The 20266-nt window shown below is 39.8% G+C and overlaps 1 protein-coding gene across 4 annotated transcripts in view; it reads right to left on the bottom strand.

Moving 5' to 3' along the window:
- Nucleotides 1-19610, bottom strand: part of CNTN4 (contactin 4) — a 957860-nt gene extending 938250 nt beyond the window's left edge. For all 4 annotated transcript variants that reach the window (XM_059937717.1, XM_059937718.1, XM_059937716.1 and 1 more), the window contains exon 1: nucleotides 19491-19610. The gene's annotated coding sequence lies outside the window, so the exon portion shown is untranslated. The remainder of the gene's footprint in view (nucleotides 1-19490) is intronic.
- Between the last annotated feature and the right edge of the window lie 656 nt (nucleotides 19611-20266).

The raw sequence follows: 20266 nt of genomic DNA, 5'->3' as shown, positions 1-20266 counted from the left end.
TACATTAAATATCTCTGGAAAGACAAATAATAGTGGCATTGTCTCTAGGAGAGAGAGCTAATAGAAGGTGACAGAAAGGAAGCTTAGTTTTGACCAGATACCCTTTTATACTATTAAAATGCACACTCACAGACATATAACCTTTTGGAAAAATAATTTAAAAATACAAAGTGTTATAAAGCCAAAGTGAAATTGAAAGTTCAGACATTATCCAGGGAAATTCAACAACATTAATAGCCAGTCCAAATCAATCAAGGTCCCAGACCCTACTTTTTCAGCAGTACCAGAATTTGTTTCTTTTAAATAACATGGATAATTACCTTAACTGTTTATTTGAGTTTGTATACCTGAATTTTTCAAGATATGAAATGAAAACTCTGCCAAGTTGAAAGTCTGAGATTTGCTTAAATTATTCAGTGAGGGGCTTCATATACAGCACAAGTTCTAGAGTGACCTATTTTACAATTCTACAGAACTGGAGGACGCACATATCCAGGCACATAACTTTTTACAACTGAAATGATATATTCACCATATACAGTGCTGTACTGACTTCTAAGCTTTTGGTAAGGACTTGATTAAAAAAGTAAAAAAGGGAGAGGAAGTGGGGGGAGAAGCAGGGAAAGGAGATGAGAAGAAAATAAACAGTCATACAATTAAAATTCCAAAAGTCAGTAAGCCTAGAGTTTCAAGTGACTTGAGATATCGAGATAGCCTCTTAAAGTATGGACAGCCTTCCAGACCAACAATATGACACTCTAAGATCTATGATCTCTAGACAAGTATCCATGAGCTAGACTTAGACAGCAATCCATGCTCATGATGGTCATATTCATACCAAAAACAGAAAATATTTCTCTATTACCTAAATGCCTCATGTATGGTTTCAATAATATGGAAGTTAACATACTGAAAAACTGGTTAAACGTAATATTATTAATATTAAAGGTAATGTTATCCCTCGAATATACTCTCAAATTTGAATCCAGCTAAACTAACTTCAGTTACCCAGTGGAACCAGTTTCCTACATCATTCTCTTCACAGCTTTCACTCCCAGCATTTTCCTTCACTCAGCCTTCGCTAAGGCTTTCTTGACCAAAGGCCACTTGATCATTTACACATGAAGTCAAGTTACGAATCAAGCTCTTCCTTGCTTCCTGTCCCTTTACATGTTATTTTCTTTGCCTGGAACTTTCTTCTCTGCTTATTTGTATGACTAGCTTCTTCTCAAGTTTTGGATCTCAAAATTCATATTCATTAAGAAGACTTGCTTCACTCAGCCATCTACAGTAGATCCCTCCCACATTCTTCTCCAGCTTAGCACCATCATTCTCTCCTTCAGAGCACCTATTTCGGTTTATAATTATTTTTATTATAAGTATTAGTTATTTAACACTTTTTTCCACTTCCCCTACCAGACCCTAAGCTCCATGCAGCAGGATACATGTCTGTTTTTCTTTTTTTTCCTACCCACATGACCTAACTTGGCCCTAGCATAGAGCAGCGGTCAATATGTAGAAGTAAAATGGATGAATGAAGTGAATTGTAGGATATTTCATTCACTTTTTTCTAAATTACCCTACTCTGACTAGAAGACCAAAGCCATACCTGTAATACCTGTAAATACCACAAATTTGCAAGGAGCGAGAAATGCCATTTTGAACTTTCTGTGCTCACATTTACTCTCTACGACATTTATGAAATGGCCCAATTCATGGGGACACATCAGCAGTGCTAGAGAGGGTAGAATTTGGTGCCATCCACTGCTCATCATTCTGCAAAAGTATGATGGCAACTGTGGACAAGAACATCCAAGTCAACTATTTGAAAAACAATGGGAGAACCTTCTTTAAACAGGGAGAATAAGGAATCTTGGTGTAGTAGCCAGGGTTTTCCAGAGAAACAGACCAAGAGAATGTGTGTGGGTGTGTATGTGTATTTTGTTCACACACAAAATATATATGTATTAGAAAGAGAGAGAGAGAGAGAGAGATTTATTTTAAGGAACTGGTGCATGTGATTATGGAAGCTGGCAAGTTCAAAATCTGCAGAACAGGCCACAGACACAGGGAAGAGCTGAGGTTGTACCCTGAGTCCAAAATCAGTCTTCTGGTAGATTGCCCTCTTCCTTGGGGGACGTGAGTCTTTCTTAAGGCCTTCAACTGACTGGATGTGGCCCACGTTATTGATCTGCTTTATTCACAGTGTCCCAATTTAAATGTTAATCACATCTTTAAAAATACCTTCATAGCATCATCCGGATGTGTTTGACCAAATATCTGGACTGTGGCCTAGCCAAGTTGACACATAAGATGAAATCACTACACTTCATTAAAAAGACTCTGTATTGTCATTTACACATTACTCAATTTATCTTCTCTGGGAAAATGAAAGACATGCAACTGGAAACTTTTTCTACTTGTCATAACAAGATGCCCAGGCATGTACTTTTAAAAGGAAACATCATGTTCTGGGAAACTAATAAGCATGCATTTGGACCCACACATAAATCCCCTTCACTGAGTTTTATTGCCAGTAGTCAAAAGCACTCTTTCCCTTTGTTTAGGTTTGTGGCCAGAGTAACAAAAATCTATCAAACTCAATATTTTCTAGAATCTTAGCAATACTTGGAAGGCTAGCTGTAAGAAAAATATATTTATACATTGAATTTTGAATATTCAAATAAATTCAGAATAATGAATATAACATATAATTTACATACACAAATTACCAATCTATTATAACTGCAAAAATTCTATTTACATTCATATTCCAATGTTTGTCTGAAAATCTTCCTCTTTTAAAATGGTTCTTAACATTTGGTATGTATTCCCAAACCCCTATAGTTTATGGAGATGCACCATCCTTGCAATAAAATGTAGTTCTGAAAGCTTTGTGCACATGCTTAGGTCTTTTAACCATATACTGATCACTAAATATAAAAATCTCTACTTTAGTGATGAATCCATACTGGTTAAAAGCTTTAGCTCACAGGCAGGCAGACCGGGGATATGACATCAGTGTGGCCATTTCCTACCTGTGTGAACTGAGTTATTTAATAACTGATAACTGATTCTCTGTTATCTCATCTAGGACCTAGAGGTCATCACAGCACCTAACTCATAGGATGATTATAGGTTTAAATGAGATAATATAATAAAGGCATTTAGCAACTTGCCTGGTACATTGTGAGTATATGATTAACATTACTCATTCTGATTAAAATTTACTTAGAAAGCCCATGTATATATATTTTTTTCTCATAGAATGTCTCCAAGGACTCCAAGTCCTAAAAAGAAATTTCTATCATAATCAGAAAAAAAGACATTTGAAAACCTACTCTAAAAAATATGACATGAGACATATAAATTGAGTAAAACTACCTGACAGATGTGAAACAAAATAACCTGGGTGATAAGGAACACATACTAGGACTAAATGTCCCAACACGTATTCCAAAGAATATACCACAATATCTCTGGTCTTCAACCCTGCTGCATTTAATAAAATCATCTGGGAAGCTTTATAAAAATTATATTACCCAGAACCCACCTTCACCCCAAACCAACTAAATCAAATGATTCTAACGCACTGCCATGGCTGAGAGCCACCCCACTAGATGTTTCATAGACCATCTTTGCACTGGGGAGGAAGGTTGTTTTTCAGTTCCTATAGACTGAATGTGTATGTCTCTTCAAAATCCATATATTGAAACCTAATTCCCAGTGTGATGGTATTTGGAGGTTGGGACTCTGGCAGGTAATTAGGTTATGAAGGCAGAACCATTACAAATGGGATTAGTGTCTTTATGAAAAACACCCCAGAGATCTCTCTTGCTCCTTCTTTCATGTTAGGTTACAGTGAGAAGATGGCTATTTAAGAACCAGAAAGTGGGCCTCACCAGACACTGAATATGCTGGCACTTTGATCTTGGACTTCCCAGCCTTCATAACTGTAAGAAATAAACTTCTGTTGTCTTATAAGCCACCCAGTCTATGGGTACTCTGTTACAGCAGCCTGAAAGACCTTACTCAAGTAAATTTCAGAAACGTATTTTCACAAGGCACATAAAGATGCTGAGAAATTCTAATGTAAGAAAACCTATTCAAAATCCAGAATTTCCTAAGCTCGTTCCTGCTGAGAATTTTTTTAAAGGGAATCTTATTTATATCTTGAAGAATCAGTGTTCTGCAGAACATGCTCTACTTCCCAAACCTGGCTGAACATCAGAATCACATGGGGAGCATATTCAAAATACAGTATCCTAAACCACATCTCCAGGGACTCTTATTCAGTACCTCTAGAGTGGGGCTGTGAATCTTTACTTTCTTCTAAAGTGCCAGGTTTTTCTGAGGATCATATTTTGCAGCAATTACCCCAGAGACTTTATATTCACTCCCATAATCAGGACCTCCTCTTCCACTTCCAAGTTGAAGGCAGGGAATGGGTATTTATATCTGACACTAGGCCTCCTGCAATGCCTTGCTTCTAACAGAAGATCAACAAGAGTTTAGTGGTGCATGACTATATATGAAAGAGTATTAGAAGATCATCAGGCCTGGGGTGCAACTCAATTATGAACACCAGGCCCAAGTTACACTCAGAGACTTTTATGCTCAGACTACTATAAGGCACACTGGACAAAGACTAAGTCTCAGCCCATAAATACCAAGAGCCCTGGTTCCCAGAGTTAATGACAAGTTTGCAAGGTGCGCCCACAAATCTAAGCTTTAGCTCCTTACTGTGATAACAGAGCCTCCAGAAACACATTTGCACAAAAGACATTAAGCATTGACTAGACCAAGAAGGGAACTTTCAGCTGTTGATTTTATCAAACATCAGAAAGTACTGGCTGATATGAACTATTCAGAGAAGAACAAGCTTATTAAGAAACACCTTGGCATCTGCAGTTATATAAGATGCTAGAACTCCTTCTGAAAAAAAACACTCACCCAAAACTGAAAACCAGAGATAAGCAGGGGGATTTACACACCGAATTCCCAGCCAACTTCCCCATCCTGCAGAACATCGGCATGAGAGTAGTTACCGTAAACTGAAGAAAATGCCATAGGCTCTCCAAGGGGATAACTTTTCCAAATTCCTGGAGGGGCCTCAAACTAATGAGTAGTGCACCCTGAAAAAATAACCTTTGTGTCTGTGCTTCAGAAGTTCTTGACAGAAAGATGAGGGCATAACACTATAAGGCATGTCGCAAATAAGAAGCACCTCCAAACATTTCCAAATACTAGGAGAAATTCTTTACAGTCCTTGGGTTGCAAGCAAGAATAGTGACCTCTGAGAACCTAGGGAAGAAGATACTCTATAAAAAGGATATAAGGAGATCATAAGATAGAAGAGAGAATGTGGGAATCAAACAGCTCCCAAATTCCCCAGGAGCAGATACCACTGGGCAGTCTGGCCAGGACACGGACACAGTACAAAGAATAACCGCTCCAACTCTTTCTTCATCCTTGTGTTACTGAGCTCATGATTCTACCGATGAGGAGAGAGGATCTGATAATCCATGCATTCAGAGGTGCTGGTCATATGCCTGCACCTTTCATATACTGGGACGGAGGAAGGGCCAGGTGAAGAAAGAAGGCCTGGACCACTTCTTAATGGGAGGGTGGGCTCTGGATTTATCAACCTACAAGACCACATACAGTGGAAGTGATTTTACTCTTAGGAAAGTAAGCTTGTTCCGGTGAATTAAATTTTTAAAATATCCAGTATCAACGGCTACTACTTGAAATGTTGTCAAACAGCATTAGTTCCCCTTTAACAATATCTAAGGACAGCAAATGTTTTTAGCAAAGGAATGTACCACAGCCACGGGAGAGCAATATGGAGTGAAACCAGAAAATATGGGGGGATAGCAGATGGGCACTGGATACCTTGCCATGTAAACCTCCGACATCTCAAATAAAATGTTTTTAAACGGAAAAAAAACGTGTCTTGGGGCTTCCCTGGTGGCGCAGTGGTTGAGAATCTGCCTGCCAATGCAGGGGACACGGGTTCGAGCCCTGGTCTGGGAAGATCCCACATGCCGCGGAGCAACTAGGCCCGTGAGCCACAATTACTGAGCCTGCGCGTCTGGAGCCTGTGCTCCCCAACAAGAGAGGCCGTGACAGTGAAAGGCCCGCGCACCGCGATGAAGAGTGGTCCCCACTTGCCGCAACTAGAGAAAGCCCTTGCACAGAAACGAAGACCTAACACAGCCATTAAAAAAATAAATAAATAAATAATTTTAAAAACAAAAAAAAAACGTGTCTTGTACTCAATTGAAATTGTACATTTGGAAACCTAATGCCATGAGACAAATCTCATGCTACAATATAAAAGCATTAAATTACCTTGTGTAATGCTTTTTTTTTCCATTATATGTTTAAGAACAGTTGCTGTTTGCTCACTTTCTTAGTTTTCTAATTTAAACCCCAAATTACTTACTAATCCCTATGCATACTGGATTTAAATATGAAATACATTCAACAAGTATAAATATTTTATATAAATAAAATGTGAATGGACTTTTGTACCTAGTTTACTGTAATCTTACATAATTAACATGATCAGAAAATAGGAAATAAGAAATATTCATAGGTCAGGCACACATCTAAAAGCTTAGGTTACAGATGCCACTCAACACACCACCCCCAGCCCATCATTCAGATTTCCACATTAAATTTGGACAAGTTTTTCAAATTTAGCAATCTGACGTCATTCCAGCCCTTTAAAATCGTGTAATGGCTTTCTATGGCCTAAAGGATACAGCTCAATTTTCTCTTATTCCCCAAAGATGCTACTTTATACAATTCCATGATGCACTAATCACACTATCTTTGTTTGTTCTTTGCCCAACTCTTGGGGCATCATTCACATTCTAGGCTATGCATTTGTATAAGGTGAATATCCTGCCGCCACCCTCCTACATCCCTAAGGTCCACTCACACTCAGCTCTTTGCCATTCCCTGAACATGCCATTTCTCTCATGACCTCATGCCACTGTACACACTATATCCTTTTTCTTAAGTGTTCTTTCTAAACCCAACCTGCAAATTCTGTCCATCTTTTCACTTTAACTCAATTATCAATTCTTCCCCATAATCTCTTTGCAACTGCCACCATAATATCCCACATCACATTGTAATCTGAGTTTTCTTTTCACATCAAGCAAATAGCTCCTTGAAAGCACATTATACGTGTCTCTTCATACACAAATATATATATATATATGTATATATACATATATATATGTGTGTGTGTATACATATATATATATAGAGAGAGAGAGAGAGGCTATGTAAGAACTCACTAAAGCCTGATCAATTACAATGATGGGTAAGATGGTAGATATTGTACTCGAGATCCTGACCTCAACATAAGCAAAAATGGCTTGAGATACTCTACTGCTAAGAGCTTCAACAAGAACATGATGAGAACATGTTTCCAAGAAATAAAACCACTTCCCTACAATGATTTCTAAAGCATTGTCTATTCCATTCACGTTGACCATATTCTACCTGAATTTCTGATGTTAGCTACAATGGATGTGAGTTACATATCTATATATTTTATCTACCCATCTAGATTCTGATCATCCTTTGGCCAAGTGCTACTAGCCTACTGTACCTATCTTTAATCCTGCAGTATTGGGTCCTTAATATATATATATATAATTAAGCATGTTGAGTATATGTTTGCCACTTATAACTAGCAGCAGGGAACCAGTTGGTTCAGTTAGTTAAGAATATGATGTAAATCTTAACTCCCTGGTGGTCCAGTGGTTAGGACTCGGTGCTTTCACTGCTGAGGGTGTGGGTTCAATCCCTGGTCAGGGAACTAAGATTCTGCAAGCTGCATGGTGTGGCCATAAATAAATAAATAAGTTTTTTTTTTAAAGTAAAATAAATAAGAAAATTATTTTTTAAAAAAGAATATGAGGTAAATCAATGCCTATCAATCTTTAATGTGAATACAAATCACATGAGAAAATGAAGATTCTGATACAGTAGGTGTGATGTGGCGGTCAAAGTTCTGCATTTCGCACAAACTCCCATGAAATACTCATCTATGGACAACAATGACAGTAAGGTCTTGGGAAAATTACCCATAGGAATGATATTCTGTTCTGAACTACACACCGTATACCTACCCTGTATACCTAGGCCTCGCTAAAACGGATGTTCTTAGTCAATGAGAAGTAGGGTACACAACATCAAGGATCAATAGCAAACTCAAATAATCCCTATTGATGGACAATTCATTATATTATTTTCAGATATAAGAGAAACAGCCCCTCCACCCCTTCAGTTACTCACTCCAGGTAATTCAAATAATTGGAAGTGGTGAAATCCAGCAGTATAATTATGTTTCTGTAGCTCTTTCTAACATCTGAAAGCCCAAGAAGCCAGAAATGGCAGGAATTCTACCACCATTTCCACTGAAAATGTATACTTTAGGACATTCATGAACACTTGGTCTGGTGCTCCAAAGAATCACCTAAAAACTGTGATTCATAGTTCATTTGGGAAATAATCTAACAGCAGAGAACACCAGGGCATGAATGATTAGAAGCCTGCAGCTTTTTCCATACAATTTTCCATACAAAGCCCAAAACTTAGATTCTATAGGTTTTAAATTAATAGATGGAAGTCTGTCAATGAATTAAGATCTGGATGTGAGTTAGCTTAGTAGATAGTGGGTGGGGAGGGATGTAAAACACAAAGAAAAACAGTAAGTTCTCACTGTATGTGTTAGAAATTATAGAAACAAATATAAAAGTAATTAAAATATCTAAGTAATGAGGTTAAATGATGAACTATAAATAAAACAATATATGATATAAGTAGTTTTGAATTTCAAAAACCTACACAGTAAACCTACAAACAAGGAGGAAGTAGAGAAGCATTCAAAATAAAATTACTAAAAATATTTCATTATATACAAACACATGGAAAATAAAATAACATTAGCTTGTTTCTCTTCAAATATGTAAAACTCCTTCATTGCAAGCATGTTAGTAATATACCAGTCATTACTGTTATGCCTGCTAAATTTTGAAATTCAAAGCACCCATAAAGAGACTATGTAGACTGATATTCTCCCAAGTAAACAGAAATTCATTCCCCAATACTGTCAGTATCACACATTTTTTTAAAATTGTGTAAACCTTTTTAAAAATTTCAAACACATTTGACTGAGAGCAACTGGAAACATTTTTATATTTCTACTCTGTCACATGTCAGCATTTCTTTTTGCAGCATGGTAAGATGGGCTATAGCTGAAGTAGAAAGAATACAGATGAGAGCCTATTCAGTAATTCATTCTTTATAATAAATAAGACTCTTGATCATAGCCAAAACCATTTCTCCAAAATGAAATCTCAAACAGTGCTAATCGCATCTCAGTCCTGATACAGTGGCTCTCTGTAATGCTCAACCATAAAACAACGTGCTATGGAAAGGATGCCTTCCTCTGTTTCTATGCAGCCAAGGGAGATCACATTGTCTATCCATGGATAAAGACACAGGAACAAATATACATCACTTTATTGAGTATTTTAAAAAGATAATATTTCAAGTTTGTAAATCATAACGTTCACATATTTCATCAACAACATAGATATCATATTGAATAACTGTATGAGAAGAATAAGATCATAATGATAAACTCAACATTTTTAGGGATAATCTAATTATATGCCTGGCACCAGGCTATGTGTATATAGCATTAGCTCATTTTAGTCTTCACAACCCTACAAGAATACCCACATTACACAGATAAGAAAAATGAAGCTGAGGGGTGTTAAATAATTTGGTCTAATCTTACAAATATATAAGTGGTAGAGCCAGAATTTGAATCATCAAATCATTTTCAATCACCAAGTCTGCCTACTGCCTTTCTTTTACATCACATAAAACAGTGTTTCCATCTGTGGAGACTGAATCCCAACCTAAAACATGGAATTCATTATTATGGGGACTGTATTATATTATGTCCCTGTTCTTAAGCGTTAATCTTAATATATTGATTTAAGGAGCTACATTATAAGAAAATTACTAAAATTTGTAAAAGCTCATTAATTCAGAAGAAGACTGCTGCTTTGAATAACAGTAATGTCTAAAAGAAAAGTACTAATTTCAGTTACAACACAAAATAAAAACTACAATATACTAGTAAATTGTTACTAATAAAAGAATTGAGTAGAGTTCATGGAAATACGAATTCACAATAAACCCATGTTACATAGAGCACATATATAACTTACCACCACCTTAACAGTATCTAGAATTGTTGAAATGTCTCCAACTCTGACCATTAGGTTCAAGAAAGAAAATAAAGGGAACAGACTAGGAATTTTTAGATAGGTTCTAGTAAATGGTAAATGAGAACTTGAAATGTGCTAAAGAAAATAAAAGGAACTTTTTTATACAGTAAAGATCATGTACTCAGAGTACAGACTTCTGAATGAAGTTTACTGTACCACAGGCAAGCTAGCCAACCTTCCACAACTGTAACACAGAAATCTTCACAAACAGGCTGCTGCTACAAAGCATATCACAAATACATGTGACAATACTATCAAAGAAAGTTATTTTCTATTTCTACTGTACCTCTCAGTACCCCAGTCAGGAAGTAGGGGAAGGGGAAGCTGAGAAGAGTGAAAATGGATATGACACATACACACTACTATATATAAAATAGATAACTAATAAGAACCTACTGTAGAGCACAGGGAACTTTACTCAATACTCTATAACGACCTATATGGGAAAAAGAGTGGATATATCTGTATGTATAACAGATTCACTTTGCTGTAACCTGAAACTAGCACAACATTGTAAATCAACCATTCCTCAATAAAAATTTTTAAAAAAGAAAAAAAATGGATATGAAATATCCGTACTGTTCTCTCACAAAAAGGGGGGGAGGGAAGAGCCCTTCAGAGCCTCATTCAGAACTATTCAAACCATTAAATATAGTTTGAATGGCTTGTATATTTGGTTTTTTCTACTGCACAAACGATAAGAATAAGTAAGTAGAAATGGCTCGTTCACCAAAGCAAGGAATCATATATGACCACCTGAAAGGCAGAGGAAAGCAGACAGAGGTCACTCGACATAGGGACTTATGTTTCACCAGCACCTGATGGGATCCTGTTGCACAGTCTGGTATAACATTCATTGTCTCAACAAATATAGAAAGCAGCTGTATGTACCGTGTTCTGTATAAACTGCCAAGAGTATAGTATAAGGTTAATTTGCTTAGTGCTTAGAATGTATTGTGTGCGCTGTACGAAAGTATTAAACTCACATCATTTAATGTTCACAGCCTCTCTGCAAGGTAGGCATGATCAACTTCAATTTACAGATTTTTAAAAGTGCCTTGTAAGGGTTAAGAACATGTTCAAGATCACACAGCTGGTGACAGAACAAATCCAGGTGGGTCTGATTCAAAGGCCAATCAATGTTCTAGTCTAAACTACTAGACTATGTTCATCAGAGTGATCTGTGTCAAGAAGTAAATCATATTTAGCTGCCTGTTTAAAGGGGAAAGTAATATAGTTTTACATGGATTTCCATTTTTTAAAAAGCACTATTGTTAGACTAAAGACAAACCTCTATTTACCATTACTTAATTCCAAGAATTCTAGATAACCATGTTCTTGCTATAATTTTTACTAGGAATTAGAAACATGACTTAAGTAAATATTCTCTCTTTAAGGATGTCATTCACCTAATTAAATACCATAAAAGTACTGCTTGGACTCCCAATTAATTCACTGATCTGCATGGAGTCTAGAATCAATAGCTAGCTAATAGCTAATCAAATGAGTCACTAAAGACAAAAATATCCACATTTGTATTTGCTAGTTGAAGAGCAATCATAACAGATGACAATATAAATTTGTACAACTCAAAATGATGGCAGTATGCCTAGAATCAAGCCCTATAGGGGATTTGAGTCACGTCATTTTTTGTTTGTTTTATTTTTTTCTCCTCCAAATGGGACCCATTTCAGCATAAGCACACTGGTTAACACCTGTCCTCATTAGAAATTTCCATGGCAAACCTAAAAGGGATAGGCAACATGAATTACCAAAGTTATATTAGTACAGTTGTGCAGGGTAGAAAGTACTTTATACACAAAAGTTTAGCCCAACGGTGGAAAAGCTATTTTATTGTAGTAAAAACAAAGGAGACTTCTGGATACATTTTTTAGAACCTCAAATTCATTGTGGAATCAGGCGTGCTGCCATCCAAACCCTCACTTTCTCATGAACCAAATTCCCTTCACAGAAATGCACCACTTTTTTTAATTAACAGTAAAAAAAAAAAAAAAAAAAAAAAAGGCATTTTAAGAATTATGAGCTGAAACTGACCCTGCCTAAATATGGAAAAACATTTTCACTTTCCAAACCATGAAATTTATTGATTCTGGCTTTAAATATGAAAGAAAAATAAAACTCTGTCAAAACAAAAAACTAATCTTGCAGCCAACTCTTGCTTTTTCAAGTTTCAAACATCAGAAGATCTTTGCCAAATATTTCCTAACCACTCTCACTGACTTGTTTGCTCCCCTTATCCCAAACTCCTGTAATATCATTAATGCTCCATGAACACGTATATTGAGTTTAATTGTCCTTTTGGTGCCTATCATGTTTTAGGCAAGAGATACTCCAATATAAGTAAGATTAGTCAATTAAAAACTGTTTATTAGAAGCTTACTAGGCTTTTCTAAGTACTACGTACTAGTACTAAGTACTAGGATGTACTAAGTACTTTGCATGCAGTACTGCACATAGTCTTCACAAACTCCTGCACCTTCAGGTACTACCCAAATTTATGGATATGTCCATCAATACACTCAGTGAGTTAACTTACCATGTCTTTTAAATATCTGAACAAGCCTACAAAATGCATATTATCCCATCATACAGCTGATGAAACAGAAACCTAGAAAGGTAGGTAATTTGCTGTCACACACAATAATACATCTAGTACATAATGGATTCAGGACTGGTAAGAAATCTGTCTCCAAATTTCAAGCTCTTATCCACTGTCTCAAGAAACTCACATGGTACTGAGTGACACGTGAAGTAACTTTACAAGGTAGTAGGTATGGCAATGAACTTGTCCCAATTTGCCCAGGACTTTCCTGATTTTAACAATGAATGTCCATAGAGAAGAGACTTCTGGTTGCCAAGGGGGAGGGGGGGGAGGGATGGACTGGGGATTTGGGGTTGGTAGATGCCAAGTATTACATTTAGAATGGATAAACAACAAGATCCTAAGGTACAGCACAGGGAACTATATTCAGTATCCTGTGATAAACCATAATGGAAAGAATATTTTTTAAAAAAGGGTGTATATATGCATATAACTGAGTCACTCTGCTGTACAACAAAGATTGGCACGACATTGTAAATCAACTATACTGCAGTTTAAAAAAAAGAAAAAAAAAGACAAATACATTCTAAAAATAAAATAGATGAACTAGAAAAAACAAACAAACAATGAATGTCCAGCACACTGGGGACCTCTCAGTCTGGGGATAACTGGGAGAGCTGGTCACTTTCATGATAGGTATTATACAAGTGGCATGAAAAACAACACAATAGGAGTATGTACAGAGAAGGGAGCCATTCTTTACTCCTTAGTAGTATCAAAAGAGGCTTAACAGAGTGACATTTGAGTTGAGCCTCGTGCAAAATATAGTAAACATGGTGGAAGAAGACAGCAAGGGTAGACCAGACAGAGAGGCAATGTAAACAATGGCCAAGTGACTGAGTTCTGCCCAGTGGAATGTGGGCAGGAGCCATGATAACCGTTCCCAGGCTGAGCCTAAAACAAGCTTCTCTGAAACCTGGCAGGACACTTCTCTCCTCAAATGCCGTACACCTTGTCTGAACAAAGAGGACTGTGGGGATTCACGAGAGGACAAAGCCACAGAAGGAGGAGGAACCTGATTCCTTGAATGACTCCATGGAAAAGCCACTCCTGTACTGTGAGCACTGCACATGGGCAAGAAGTATAAAGATTTTTCAAGTCACTGAAAATGTAGTTTATCTGTTACAACAGCTAGAATTAGCTTTTCACAAGGCCTTGTGGGACTCAGCTCTTTGGGAGTCTAAAAACATGAGAGTAAACCTCTCCATCTCCCTAACGCCATTACATCACAAGAAGGGGCTTGAAAACACACATACAAATGGCATGGATGTGAGGGATACTGGAAGGGAGACAAATTTAGGGGAAAAAAAGCAAAATAAAACAAATATCTGAGGACAAGAGGTTCAGGGAAAGTTAGAAGGAAATGAACATGGGCTTTTGAGAGTTGATTGATAAGTTTACAGTACATCTGCCTCCCTACATGGTGGGAAGATGTGTGTCTTCTCATTAATTAATTGTGAAGATGCCACAAATACATACTGAACAAGAAGAAAAAAATGAGTTAATCATGTGGAAGTATGAAGTGTCCTGGCAAAAAGTCCACTCTCACTGTGACCACCTCACATTTCCACTGTGGCCACTGGAAACCAAAACTGTACTAGGTGTTTTTGTAAAAGACAAATGCATAGGAAAGATGAGATGAGGCAGATTCTCTAATCTAAGTGGGACAACAGGATGAGAACAGCGAGAGGGGTCACTTTGTTCAGAGGATACTAGGATAATAGCTAGCGGTCCCTTCAGTCATGCAGGAAATACTGAAACAGTTTTGCAAAGCTGAGCGAACAGGGGGAGGCTTCTTGGGAGCTGGGGATGTTGATGAACAGCAATGCCTTTGATCAAAGGGAAGGTGAGGAGAGAATGCTTTAGTTGTGAACTTACCAGAAAGGATATTTGCTTGGGCTAGGAGATGAACAGGAGTTTATCTTCACATACTGCAGCATAAAAGTGGTAGCCCAGGATTTCCAAAATGAAGGCTTAAAAAGAAGGTTAAAATTCAGGGAAAAAACCCTGGCAATATGTTTATCAGAAATGAGAAAGCATTTAGTTGGCGCAGAGGGTGGTCTTCCTTTAACTATCTGCTCCTGGTAGGTATTCAAGATAAACCAATATCACATATAATTCTGCTCCAGTATATTGCAGATTAGATGCAATCTTTTATCTTCTTTAGGATTTTTTAATTCTCCTCCAACTTTTTTTATATAAATGAAAAGAAAAGGTGGTCCAATGGCTACAATAAGAAAAACGTTGCAACAAGAACAAAAATCTAGTATAGTGAAACTGCTAGGAAAAGCAATTCTAGAGTCGTACAACTTGGTTCAAATCCCAGCTCTGCCACTTGCTGGCTATGTCGGGCAAATGATTTAATTTCTCTAAGCCTAATTTACCTCATCTATACAATAGACACAATAATAATTCCTATCTAGGGGGGCAAAGTGCTTAGAAAAGTACCTCAAAAATAGTAAACACTATGTATGTATTAGCTGTTTCTATCACTTTGTCTTGTATCTGTTCCAGTTTTTCTGCCAAGACAACCGGGGATTGGAGTGGGGGGGAGGGGAGAAAAGAGAAGTAACATTTATTGAACATGGAGGAAATATCACATACAATAATAGAATGTCAGACAATGATGGCTATTCCCCCAAGCCTTTTTTCTCCTTCCTGAAAACACAGCTAAACTACATTTCCCAGACTCCCTTATAGTAAGATACACACATAAATAACTGAGTTCTGGCCAATGGAATGAAAGCAAAAGTGATATGTATGACTTCCACGTCTGGGCAGTTAACACCCTGCAAGTCTTTCTCCTTCCAATGGCTTGATGCAGATGAACACAGTGAACCTGCTAAAGGTGGCAGGGACACAGAATGCACAAAGGCTGGATCTTCAAATCACACCTTGGAGGAGTGCTGCCAGGATCATGCATTATGGAACTTTACATGAATGAGAAATACATTTGTTGCATCTGAGGCAGTACACTTTGTTTCGATTCATTTGTTATAGCTTTTAACCGTCCCAATCTAATACAGCCAAGCTCTACACCTGTACTCCTATGTATAATACCTACCACACTGCTTTGAAATAGATGTCATTCCAATTTTATAGCTAAGGAAACAGAGGCTCACAGAAGTTGTGGAACTATCTTGTCCAATATCATGAATGTAATAAGTGGCAGGGCCACATTTAGGTCCAGGTTAATCTGCTCCAAGGTAAATGGGCTTTCTACCCTCCACACAGTAAATACTGTAACACAAAAATTATCCTTCCTTCCCTCACTCATTTACTCCTTAGTTTCCTCACTTTCTGACCACTGGAACTTTAGTCTTTGAATGAAAACTTCATTTTTTTTTTCATCTGTATATCCAATTTGGGAGATCTAGGAAGACCCCTAGATCACATTCATCTCTTATGCCTCATTTCATCCACCTATGAGTCCATGACAGGGAAACAAGTGTTCCTAACTCATCTGTTACAGGAGACACAGATTCCTAGCAGTTTTGCAACTGGCTACAGTATCAGAGATGATAAATGAGAGAGCCACAAATAAGGAGAGAAAGGTAAAAAACACCAATCCATCAGTGATATCCAAAGCTGGGCGTACACCCTAGGGGCTGTGCAAAACAATCCACTGGGATACATACAGAAAAAGAATATTAGAACTTCTGTTTCATGATCTTTGCTTAATTTATCCTTTAGTTTCTTTCTGGGTATGTTTTATAAGTAGTATATCAACATAACAGTACATGTGTGTAATTTATAAATAACTTTTAGTGCTCTACAGTCAAATTTTCTTCTGATAGTACATAATTTAAAAAATATGAAGACCAATAAGTCTAAGTTAATAAATCTGGTTTCCTTCACCAGACTTAAAACACTGTGTTATGGGAAATGAAAACAACAAAACTCGCCACATCTGTGTATACAGACATCTCCTAGCTTATACTGTGAAATAGATTAATTCAATTAAAATCATATAAAAGCATGTTTTCATAAAAAATTCTTTAGATAAAAAGAAACACTGAAACTAATGTATATTATGTCTATGTCTTCAAATAAAACAAAGAAGAATCAAACACGTTAAAACCATGATCATACAAACTTGGGAAAAGAGTCAGAATTATAAAGGGGAGTTTTCTGTTGAGAAGTTTAATTGTCCAGGCTACCTTTATTTTTTTAAGACCTAACTTGAAGTAACAGATGTCCTGTGTATCTTTAAGAAAAAAAAAAAAAAAATCTAGTTAAAAGATTTAGTGCTTAAAGGGAAAAATATTCAAAGACCTGCTTCCGAATAAAAAGGAGAGAGCACTAGGTAAAATAAGTGGATGATTTAAAAACAAAAAAAGCCAACTTTATTTGAAAGGCTTGTTCTCTATCCACCCTTAATGACCTACCAATATGAAATGACTAGGGAAAGAGGCAGCAAACTGACTGGAGGAGACAAAGTCCCCCAGGTTAAAGGAAATGAAAAGAGTTTGTATAAAGGCTGCGAATAAGGAAACTTGCCTCCATTGTAATTTCCAAGTGGCTCTGACCCGCACCCTTAAACAGCAGGTCGCGTCTCCTATAGTCTTAGCCCCTAATTTTAAAAGGTCAGTTTTTCATGCTAGCCAGCAAACTTGCAGGGTCCAGACTGAAAAATAATCATGGGGCTTAGCATCATGATCCCTCCTCATCAATCCAGAGCAGTGGAAGTCAGTTTAAACAAACAAACAAAATCAATGGCAATTTATAAAGTGGCAAAAAACAACATTCCCATGGAACTTGTTTTCGATCCTTATCAATCTTATACTCTCACCACCCCTTGTGTTGATTCACACAAGTCTTGAGTGAAATCAATATGAAGATAGCAAGCATAAAGTTATGGGTGAAATGTGAGTTTTCTCATCAATGCTGGGAAAACTACCTCAACGTGCCTGCCTCCATGACACAACGTTCTTTTTCACCCACTTGGGCAGACACAGAGAAAACAAACTTGCTAATCAGCCCGACTGACAGTGCTACTGCGTGGACCTGCCTGCATGGAAATCTACAGTCTTCATTCTCTTGCCCCTCTCCCTAAAGGACATAAACCATAAACTTCAAAATACAAAAATAAAAGCACATTCCAAATTACTATTGTAAGTGTCCAAACAGATCAGCTATGTGGAATTATTCCTTGAAATACCCAGTTCCCTTCACAGGAAACTGCAGGAGCTTCCCCAGCAATTAAAAGACTGACAAATGTGTTTCCGCCCCTATGTTGATTCCGGTAGGAAAACTAGAAAAAGTTCCACGAGCCGAGCATTCCTCCCAGGAGCTCCTCCCTGCAAAGAACCCTCCAACACACCCCAAGATCCAACCCCACCTCCACGCAGACCACCCACCCAAGGTGATCTGTCACACTGATTGGCCCTACGACCACCTCCACAAGCCTCTTCGCTCCAAATCCGTAGACCCCAGCCAACGACCCAACCTCCCAATCTTCGCGTCGCGCGGAGCCGCCTCCTTGCAGGAGCTCCGCTGTGCTGCAGAATGTTCCCATGCATCAGACGCCCTGAGTGGTTCTGAGAGATTCAGGAGCCCACGTCCTCCTACCCTCACCTCCACACCTTTCATAAACAAAAAATATATAAATACGCGAAGCACAATGAGAAGAAATGCACGCAGGTTTTGAGCCCTCCTTTCCAGAAGGAGAGCGAGCCCGTTGGTGTCTGCGGGGTGCCCGGCGCACATCTCGCTGGTGTCTGGGTCCGGAGGGAAGACGAGGTTGTTGCCTTGGCCTTTCAAAAGAAACTGCAAATCCCCCCGAAGTTGCTGAAAAATTAACGCTACTCCCCACAAGCTCCGTCGGCAGCGCGTGGGTACACCAGGTACGTGCCACAAGAGCGGGGACCTGGTGGAGGTGGTTCGCCGCTGCACACCCAGCGCTTAGCACTGGGCCTGGCACACAGTGGGCATCCCCGAAAATCAGTGTCTGTTCTAACACGGCTTCTTCCACCACGGCTACGGGATCCTGATCTTTTAGTCCCTTCAAACCTCAGCCCAAGTTCGCCTTCCTCTACCGTGGGCTGCAGCTGGGCCCTCGGAGCCCGGCGTAACAACATCAGAGGGAAACTCTCTCGCCAAGAACCGTGCGCCGGGGCCGAAGGCGCACGGAAACGGCGCTACAACCTGAACCAGCCGGAGGAGCTGATTTTAAGGGTTCCCGAAGCATTACGGGCTCTGGGCTCCTTGTTTTGCGGCTGCCTCGCAGCGCAACAAACTTATTTTCTGACTAAAAAGAAGAAGGGTTGCCGTGGGGTGACGGCGGCGTCCTCGGTGCCCTGCCTCCTCCGGGTTCAGGGCGCCCGGCGCCGGCTGCCCCGACCCCGCAGGGTAACCGGGCTCACGGCGGTTCGGCCCACAGCCCCTCTCCAGCCCTGCAGGAGGGGGAGCCCCGAAGAGACCTTCTCCACCTGGCAGCCTCCGAGAACCATGCTCTTTCCCCGAATCCGAGAGCCGGGGTGCCCGGGTCAGCGCGCACCCGGGCTAGAGCGGACCCCGGCAGCTCGCGCCTCACTTACCTGAGCACCTGAGCGCGGAGCCCGCTACCGCTTCGGGTGCGGCGCCGGCACAGTCCGACGGTCCCAGTGTAGTGGCGAAAGCTTCCTACTTGCGACCAATCCTGGTGTTGAAGCCGGTGCTCTGTCTGGTGCCGCGCTCCCCTCCCTCCTCACGCTCGCGGCTGCTCAAAAAACCCGGCGTGGCGGAGTTCAGGTTGCCGGCGCCTCAGCGTCGAGGAGGGTGAGACGCGTGAGGGAAACGAAAGGCGCGGGGAGGGCGGGCGCCGGCGCGCAGCCGCGCTGAGCATGCTCAGTGCGCGACCGGAGGAGGCGCGCGCCCGGGGGGCTGCACCTGCCCAGCCCTGTCGGCGGGCGAAGAGCCCTGGTCCCCGCTAGAAGAGCTGTGAAAGGGCACCTCGCCTGAATCCCAGGCACCCGAAGACCATCAAGCCGGTTACGGAACAGGCGTGTAGAGGACGCGCAGCTTAGCGATGGGGAACAAACCAAAGCGATGCCGCCTTCCTTTGCAACCCGAGTATGGGGCGGGGCGCGGCGCAAGGAGGCGCGACCTGCTCCGGTACCCAAACCTCTGGCCTCCGGGAGACGCGGGGCCTCATTAAGGCGCCCTGGCCAGGGAAGCACTTCTGCTTTGGGGCTGAGAGTTGCCGAGTTCAGGAGGACTGGCGGGGAGCGGCGGGGGGGTTGTGGGGGGGGGTGGACCCTAAACTTGAGAAGCCGGAAGAGGGGGCTTTTGAAAGATTTTACCTCCCTGTCCTTAGGGGGAGGACATTGGCCAG

This window comes from Balaenoptera ricei, chromosome 11, assembly GCF_028023285.1.
Source record: "Balaenoptera ricei isolate mBalRic1 chromosome 11, mBalRic1.hap2, whole genome shotgun sequence".
In the NCBI taxonomy this organism is placed as follows: Eukaryota; Metazoa; Chordata; class Mammalia; order Artiodactyla; family Balaenopteridae; genus Balaenoptera; species Balaenoptera ricei.
This window is presented reverse-complemented; position numbering and strand designations above follow the sequence as displayed.